The sequence below is a fragment of the Tenrec ecaudatus genome, chromosome 6 (genome assembly GCF_050624435.1).
Source record: "Tenrec ecaudatus isolate mTenEca1 chromosome 6, mTenEca1.hap1, whole genome shotgun sequence".
In the NCBI taxonomy this organism is placed as follows: Eukaryota; Metazoa; Chordata; class Mammalia; order Afrosoricida; family Tenrecidae; genus Tenrec; species Tenrec ecaudatus.
This window is the reverse complement of record NC_134535.1, coordinates 132,178,014-132,187,230: the sequence shown is the minus strand read 5'-3', so window position 1 is coordinate 132,187,230 and position 9,217 is coordinate 132,178,014. Positions and strand designations below refer to the sequence as shown.

General features: G+C 41.8%; 1 pseudogene; it reads right to left on the bottom strand.

Moving 5' to 3' along the window:
• Positions 1 to 6,972: 6,972 nt before the first annotated feature.
• Positions 6,973 to 7,886, bottom strand: LOC142451253 (ADP-sugar pyrophosphatase pseudogene; annotated as a pseudogene).
• Between the last annotated feature and the right edge of the window lie 1,331 nt (positions 7,887 to 9,217).

Below are 9,217 nucleotides of genomic sequence, written 5' to 3'. Positions count from 1 at the left end.
CTCTGCAGAAGTTTATAGGTGACACTGGCCAGAATGATTTTTTTTTAGGCTTTAACCTTTTCCTCTTTAAATTTTCATAAATTTGGACTTTTTTTTTCACTTGAATATTTTATGGACTGACTTGTGTCTCCCCGCAAAGATATATTATCACTCCTAACTCCTGTCCCTGTGGTTGTGGTCTCGTGTGTTAGTTTCCTCAGCCAATGTCACATTGATAATAGTATACGGTGTGTATTGGGCCGATCTCCCTTGAGATATGAAAGAAAGAGAGGTTGGGAAAGATAGATGTTGAGTCACATCAAGATCATCGATGCATACACACTGAAAAGGGCCTTCCCTTAGAACTAACAAAGAGAGAAAGCCTTCTACTACACCCGGTGCCCTAAACTCAGACTTCCCGTCTCCCAAACTGAGCACGACACAATTGTTGTTGTTGTTGTTAAAGGCACCCATTTGTGGTATTTCTGTATAGTAGCAGTACTTAACTAAGGCAAGCGGGAAACTCCCTGAATTCATGTAAAAGAACCTCGGTAAGACCAGGCTAACCCTACATTTCCGTCACACAGATGCCCCACATCTTCTTTACCCGTTGAATTTGTCTTTCATGTTTTGGTGTATCCGTTGAGTTTGTCTTCATCTTTGGTTATTGTGACCAGTGCTGTGAGATACATTCGTGAAGAAGTCTCTATTTAAAGTCTCGAGGCTTCGGGGCGTAGAGCCAAAAGGAGTGAAATTGCCGACTCTCGTGTTAGTTCTAGGTGTCGCTTTTTGAGGAATTGTCACATCGTTCAGTGCCTTGAATCTGTCCTTGCGATGGCCTCTAAATTATGATAGGACGTACTCAAGGCAAGGCAAAAATCAGAGACGCTGGATTATATGAGAGGAATATAATATGAGAAGAATGCAGTATTACCAACTGACAATATGCAGCTGACACAACCTTGTCTCCTGAAAGGGAGGAGGACTTGAAGCACTTGCTGATGAAGATCAAGGATGGCAGCCTTCAGAGTGGATTGCCCCTCAGTGTAAGGAAGACCAAAATCCTCACAACTGGACCAATAGGTAACAGCATGACAAATGGAGAAAAGGTTGATGCTGACAAGGATTTCATCTTGCTTGGACCCACAATCCATGCCCTTGGAAGCATTAAGTAAATCGGCTGGCCAAGACCTCTTTAAAGTGTTGAAAAGTAAGGATGTTACTTTGAGGACGAAGGTATGCCTGACCCAAACTGTGGTATTTTCAACAGCCTCACATGAATGTGAAAGTTGGACATGGATTAAGGAAGACTAAAGAAGAATTGTTGGGAAATGTTGATGGCAACCTATGTACAAGTGTGCTTACTACAATTGAATAATGGATCGTCATAAGATTAGTAAGAACCCCCAATAAAATGGTTAACAATAAATAGATCGATAAATCGATAGGTAAATAGAAGAAGAATGGATTCATTTGAACTATGGTCCTGGTGAGGAATATTGAAAGTACTATGGACTGCCAGAAGGACAGACAGATCTGTCTTGGAAGAAGTCTAGTCAGAATGCTCCTGAGAGGCAAGGATGGTGAGACTTCCCTTCCTGCACTTCGGACAGATTGTCAGGGAGGCCAGTCACTCAAGAAGGATATTATGCTTGGTAAAGTGGAGGGGGCACAAAAGAGGAAGGTCCTCAGTGAGAGGAATGGACGCAGTGGCTGCCTCAGTGGGCTCAGCCAATATGGACTGCTGTGAGGACGGTGCAGTACGGGCTGTGTTGGTTCTGCTGTACATACAGTCACTGAGTCTGAGCCAACTCCATTGTGCCTAACAACATACTCAAGATTGTATTTTCCCTCTTGTGTTACAGTTGATGTGGTTGAAAAAACAGGTATTTGTTATGACAAAATCCTTAGACTTGCAATATTCTTTATGCTGCCTGCAGCTTCGTTTCTATCACCAAAGCTATTTTTTCTGTTTTTTTTCAACTATTAATCTTTCCTCTTTGTTCCCACATTTCTCATTCCAATCACCAGTAGTTATCAATGCAAATTTCAGACTGAAGAAGTTGGTAGAATTCTTCAATTGTTTCCTTCGTGGGTTTATGGGTTGGTGTGTAAATTTAAATAATAACATATTTGCTGGTCTTCCTTGTAGGTTTATGAATATTATATTACAGGCAGCACTGCACTTCTAGATCTTGAAATGTACTTTTTGATCATGAATGATACACCATTCCTCTTCATTTCTGTCTATAAACTATCTGATCGCTTCTCAGCCTTTAGGCTAAGGTCAAGCGTCTTCAAACCATATGATGGTCAGATTCACACTGGCTAATACCAGTCCATTTCCGCTCATGAATGCCTACAATATTGCCCTTTATGCATTCCATTCTATTTTTGATGACTTCTAGTTTATATACATTCCAAGTTCTAGTTATTAATAGATGCTTGTTGCTGTTTCTTCTCATTTTGAGTGTGTCCCATCAGCAAATGAAAGTCTCAAAAACTTTGTTCCTTCTACTTTATTCAGACCGACTGTACATTGAGGAGGCAGCTCTCCTCAGTCGTATTTTGAGGCCCTTCCAACCTGAAGGGCTCACCTCTTGGCACGACCTCTGACTAAGTTCCACTGCTACGTATAAGGTTATCAGTCGCTAATCCCTCAAAACTGGACTTGTCCGTTCTTAGTGTGGACCTTCCACGGAAGTCTGTTAATCATGCATGACCCTGTTAGTATTTGAAATAATGGTGGCATGGCTTCCAGCATCGAGAAACACACCAGTCACCAGAGTATGACAGACTGATGGACCCTATGTGCATTAGGGTAGAACTGTCCTCCGTAGGGTTTGCAATAGGTGATTTTCCCACAGTTGATTGACAGGCCTTTCTAAGTGCTTCTGTGTGGACTTGAATCTCCAACCTTTTTATTAGCATCTGGGCATATAAACCATTTGTATTTCCCCCGACTCCTTCGAAGCACTAGAAACATAAGCCCTTTATTTATACCGAATACCTGCCTGATCGCCCTCAACCCTCATGTGGCTAAGGCGACTACATGAGAGGGCTTCCAACATGTTCGTGGAAAATGGAATTAAGAGATAATGAAATTTTTCCATGAATCGTTTGAAGTCTCCTCAAATAAAACCCAAACCTAACTCACTGCCATTGAGTCATTGCTGACTCTTAGTGACCCCCTGTGAGTTTCCAAGACTGGAACTGTTTACAGGAGTAGAAAGCCCAGGCTTTCTCCCTCCTCAAATAAGGGGACAGCAAAACCAAACCAAACCTCAGTTCAGCATATGACTATAATTTTGACCAACTGCCTTTGTCCCTTATCACTACCCTGAGCTCATTCCCTTTCTTTCTTTTTCTAAAAATTATTTTATTAGGGGCACATACAACTCTTATCACAATCCATACATTCATCAATTGTGTAAAGCACATCTGTACATTCATTGCCCGAGCTCATTCCCTTTCTTTGCAAACCAGCCTGATGAGAATTTCTGTTTTGATTGGCTAGCAAATAGGCTTTTGATCAGTTTCCCTCGCTTGGGATGCGAATGCCAGAGAGCACTTAGTTCTCTACATAGACCAAGAGTCGGTCATTCAAACAGAGCAAAGGAACATTCGATGCTTTAACATCAGGGAAGGTGTGCATCGGGTTGTATCTGTTCACCAGAGTTATTCAATCAGTATGCTGCGCAAGTAATTTAAGAAGCTAGACTATATAAAGCAAAATGGGATATCAGGATGGAAGGAAGGCTTATTAACAACCTGTGAAATAGAGGTGACACAATCTTGCTTGCTGAAAGCCAAGAGTACTTGGAGCACATATTGATGAAGCTAAAAGACTATATACAATCTGCAATATAGATTACAACTCAATATTTAAAAAAAATCTTTACAACTGGGCTAATAAACAACATCAAGATAAAAATCGGGGTTGTCAAGGATTCCATTTTACCTGAATCCGCAATCAACACCTATGAGGCCCAGTGGATAAGAAGAGTGAAGAATCAAATGGAGGACTGTCCTGGGCAAACCTGCTGCTCAAAACCTCTGAAAAGTGCTAAAGAGTAAAAACGTCACCGTGAGGACTAAAGTGTGCCTGACCCACGCCGTGATCTTTGCAATCACCTCAAATGCATATATAATCTGGACAACAAATAAAGAACATTGGGAAAGAATCGATGCATTTAAATTGTGGTGGTGGTGGTGGTGACAATGTTGACCAGACTATGAACTGGCAGAAGAATCAACAGATGTGTTTTGGAAGAAGTACAGCTGGAATATTCCGTAGAAGGGAGGATGGTGAGATTTTATCTCCTGTATTTGGGACATGTTACCAGGAAGGACCGGTACCTTGAATAGGACGCCATGTGTGGTAAAGTCGGTGAGCAATAAGCCCTCAGTAAGATGGATTAATACCATGGCAGCCACAATGGACTCATGCTTAACAATTACTGTGAGGATGGCCCAAACCAAAGAACGCACTGCCAACATCTATTCCAACTCATAGCAACCCGGTAGGCCAGAGGAGAACCGCCCCTGTGGGTTTCTGAGGCTGTAAACCTTTACTGGAATCGAAAGCCTCATCTTTCTGCCTTGGATCACCTGGTGGGTTTGAATGGCTGACCTGGAGCTAGCAGCCCAACTAGCGCTGCTTGAGGATGGTCCGTCCACAGCTGAACAGAGTTTTATTTTCTTATACATAAGTTCGCTGTAAGTCAGCACTGAATTCACGGCAGGCAACAAAAGCACGCCACACCGCGTTCCCTAACAGCTCTACATTTTGCATTCCCACCAACAGTGGATGAGTTCCAGTTTCTCCACATTCTCACCAACAGCGTTGGTTTGGGGTCCCCATCTCCCCACCCCACCCCCATCCCATCTTAGCCCTCCATTGGGGATGAAAGGACATCTCATGGTGGCTTTGATTTTTATCTTATTGATGGCTAAAGTCGCTGAGTAACTTTTCATGTATGGAGGCCCTTTGAGTGTCCTTTTTGGTGAAATGTCTACTCAAGTCCATGTTATACTTGGATTATTTTTCTTCTTGTCTTTAGGCTGTCGATGGCTTATATATAGTTGGATGCAGACTCTTGTAGGAATCTAGTTTCTGAAGATATTCTTCAAGGAGCTAACTTATCTTTTCACCTTTTTAGTAGTCTTTTCATGAACAAAAGTGCTTAATTTTTATGAAATCCCATTCATTTCTTTTGTCTGTGCGTGTATGTGTGCTTTTGTTATTATATAGATAGGCCATTGTTTTTTTTTAATTTTTATTTATTTATTTATTTTTTAGATAGGCCATTGTTTTTTTTTTTTAATTTTAACAATTTATTAGGGGCTCATACAATTCTTATCACAGTTCATACATATACATACATCAATTGTATAAAGCACATCTGTACAGTCTTTGCCCTAATCATTTTTTCTCCTCTTTTCTTTTTTTTACATTTTATTAGGGACTCATACAACTCTTATCACCATCCATACATATACATACATCAATTGTATAAAGCACATCCATACATTCCCTGCCCCAATCATTCTCAAGGCATTTGCTCTCCACTTAAGCGCCTTGCATCAGGTCCTCTTTTTTTTTCCCCTCCCTCCCCTTTCCCCCCTCCCTCATGTGCCCTTGGTAATTTATACCTCGTTATTTTGTCATATCTTGCCCTATCTGGAGTCTCCCTTCCCCCCTTCTCTGCTGTCCCTCTCCCAGGGAAGAGGTCACATGTGGATCCTTGTAATCAGTTCCCCCTTTCCAACCCACTCACCCTCCACTCTCCCAGCATCGCCCCTCACACCCTTGGTCCTGAAGGTATCATCCACACTGGATTCCCTGTGTCTCCAGCCCTCATATGTACTAGTGTACAGCCTCTGTCCTATCCAGGCCTGCAAGGTAGAATTCGGATCATGGTAGTTGGGGGGAGGAAGCATCCAGGATCTGGGGGAAAGCTGTGTTCTTCATCGGTACTACCTCGCACCCTAATTAACCCATCTCCTCTCCTAAATGCCTCTATGAGGGGATCTCCAGTGGCCGACACTTGGGCCTTGGGTCTCCACTCTGCACTTCCCCCTTCATTTAATATGGTGTATATATATATATATATATATACACATATACATATACACATATATACACATACATACACTTATATCGTTGTTGTTTTTGGTTTTTTTTGCATGATGCCTTATACCTGGTCCCTTGGCACCTCGTGATCGCACTGGCTGGTGTGCTTCTTCCATGTGGGCTTTTTTGCTTCTGAGCTAGATGGCCGCTTGTTCACCTTCAAGCCTTTAAGACCCCAGACACTATCTCTTTTGATAGCCGGGCACCATCAGCTTTCTTCACATTTGCTTATGCACCCATTTGTCTTCAGCAATCCTATCATGGAGGTGTGCAGTCAATGATATGATTTTTTGTTCTTTGATGCCTGGTAACTGATCCCTTCAGGACCACACGATCACACAGGCTGGTGTGTTCTTCCATGTGGACTTTGTTGCTTCTGAGCTAGATGGCCGCTTGTTTATCTTCAAGCCTTTAAGACCCCAGTCACTATCTCTTTTGATAGCCGGGCACCATCAGCTTTCTTCACCACATTTACTTGTTCACCCACTTTGGCTCCAGCCGTTGTGTTGGGAGAGTGAGCATCATAGAGTTCCAATTTAATAAAAGAAGGTATTCATGCATTGAGGGAGTGTTTGAGTAGAGCCCCAAGGTCCTTCCTAGATAGGCCATTGTTAATGACAGTGTTGCTCCTGCATTTTCTTCTAAAATTTTTTGTGGTCTTAGATCTTTAATCAATTTTCAATTTGTTTTTATGCACAATGTGAGAAATGGATCTTTTCTCATTTTTCTGTATGTGGAAATTCATTTTTTCCAGCCCCACATGTTGAAGAGACTCTTCTTTCCCCTTCAAATCGACTTAACACTCATGTCAAAAATCAATTGACAATAGATGTGTAGATTTACTCCTGGACTCTCAATTCTTTTTTTTTTTTTGCATTCCCGGTTGGTTTTTATTGTGTGAAAAAGAGCTAACTTCATATCTGCATTAAATTATGCTGCATGCCAAGTCTGAGTGGAGGCGGCCAGCTGGCCGTGCCTGTGAAACCGTTTGGCAGGTGTCCGTCTCTGCCCTTAAAATTTCAGGAAGGGGACTTCGAACGGCTTCGTGTTTGCGTGCTCCAACGCCAGGGTATAGGAGTAGACTCTGGCATTCCACTATCAGGTGTTCTTGAGCTACCAGAGCATCAAGTCTCTTCAGCAGGTCATTCTTTGGTAAGGAAATCACTTCTATAAATTCTCCATCCCCAGGCTTCGTCTCCGTTAATGGTTACCGTCACGATGTGCACAGTACAGTTGGACAAACCTGGATCCAGACACACCACTGGAGAACATTCCGCAAAGTCGCCTTTATAACCGGTCTCTTCCTCCAGCTCCCGCAGGGCAGCTGCTTCTGGGCTTTCGTTGTCATCGATGAGACCTGCAGGGAATTCTATGCAGTAGCCACCCATGGGTGGTCGGAACGGTTTCACCAGACGGCACATTCATAATGAAGAGTTCTCTGTAGCACGGGGCTAACGGCCACACCATCGGCACACTGCCCTCTCCTCGTCGTGCGTTTCACAGTTTCCCACGTTCTAGTTTTGTCAGTAGTATCCATGTGGGTTGTTTTTTCAAGCTTGACCCATTTTCCTTCTGAAATTAGCTCCTCTGAAATAATCGACTGTTTGGCAGTTGGAGAAGAATCCTTTGGTTCTTGGTTTTCCATTTTCAAACCAGTCTTTATGGTCCACAGGTAAGAAGTTCACGTCACTCCACAGGGTGCAGGGAAGGGAGCGGATCCGACGGGTGTGAGGAGCAAAGAGCAACACGCCGAGCCAAGGCAGCCGCCTCCGTCGATCTGGACTCTCAAGTCTATTGGTCTGTATATTTATAGTTTTGCTAGTACCAAGCTGTTCTGATAGCTGTACCTGTATAATCTGTTTTAAAATCAGGAAATGTGAGTCCTCTTAGGTGGGTTTTCTCTTTGAATATTGCTTTAGCTATTCATGTCCTCTTCCGTTCTATATGATTTGGGAGACTGGTTTTCTATTTTTGTAAAGAAGAATTTTAATTGAGATTGCATTGAATTTATAGGACACTTTGGGTGATGTGTTTATCTTCACACTATCACATATTCCAGTCCACAACATCTTTCCATTTAAGTCATTTTTAATCTCTTTTAGCTGTGCTCTGTAATTTTCATTGTTTAAAGCCTTCATATCCCTGGTTAAATATAATATATTCCTAGCTATTTTATTCCCTAGATGCTATTGTCAATGGGATTGTTTCCTCAATTTTTCTTTCAGACTTCTCATTGTTAGTGTATAGAAGCCCAACTACTTTTTATTGGTTGCCTGCCCTTGCACACTGCAATTTACTGTACACCTCTATTAGCTTTTCTAGTCAACTCTGGGATTTTCCATACAGAAAATCATATAAGTTGCGAATAGAAATCACTTTGCTCTTTTCTCACTATCGATAACTTTTTTTTTCTTGTTACTCTGGCTAGAAATCCTAATATAATATTGAAGGACTGTAATAAAATATTGAATTTAAATTGTAAAAGAGGCACCCCGTCTTTTTCGAAGTTTCAAAGGAAAACTCTCAGTCTTCCTCTACTAAGTGTAATATTGGTGACTGGCCTTTCATATATAGGCCCTCAGTCATCATGAGGGATTTCCCCTCGATTCCAATCTCCCTTAAGGTTTTACTCAAGAAAGGGTTTTTATCCAATGCTTTTTCTGCTTCCATAGAAATGATCATGTTCATGTTTTTTTTCTTTTGATGTAGTATATTATGTTGATGGATTCATTTTTCTTAGTATTGTTTTAATGGTCTACTTTATTTATCTTTTTAAAATCATTTTATTGGGGGCTTGTACAACTCTTATCACAATCCATACATACATCCATTATGTCAAACACATTTGTACATTTGTTGCCATCATCATTCTCAAAACATTTGCTTTCCACTTGAGCCCTTGGTATCAGCTCCTCATTTTTCCCCTCCCTCCCCATTCCCCCCTCCCTCATGAACACTTGATAATTTATAAATTATTATGATTTTATCATATCTTACACTGTCCGATGTCTCGCTTCACCCACTTTTCTGTTGTCCATCCCCCAGGGAGGAGGGTACATGCAGATCCTTGCAACCTTTCCACTCCACTCTCCCTCCACCCTC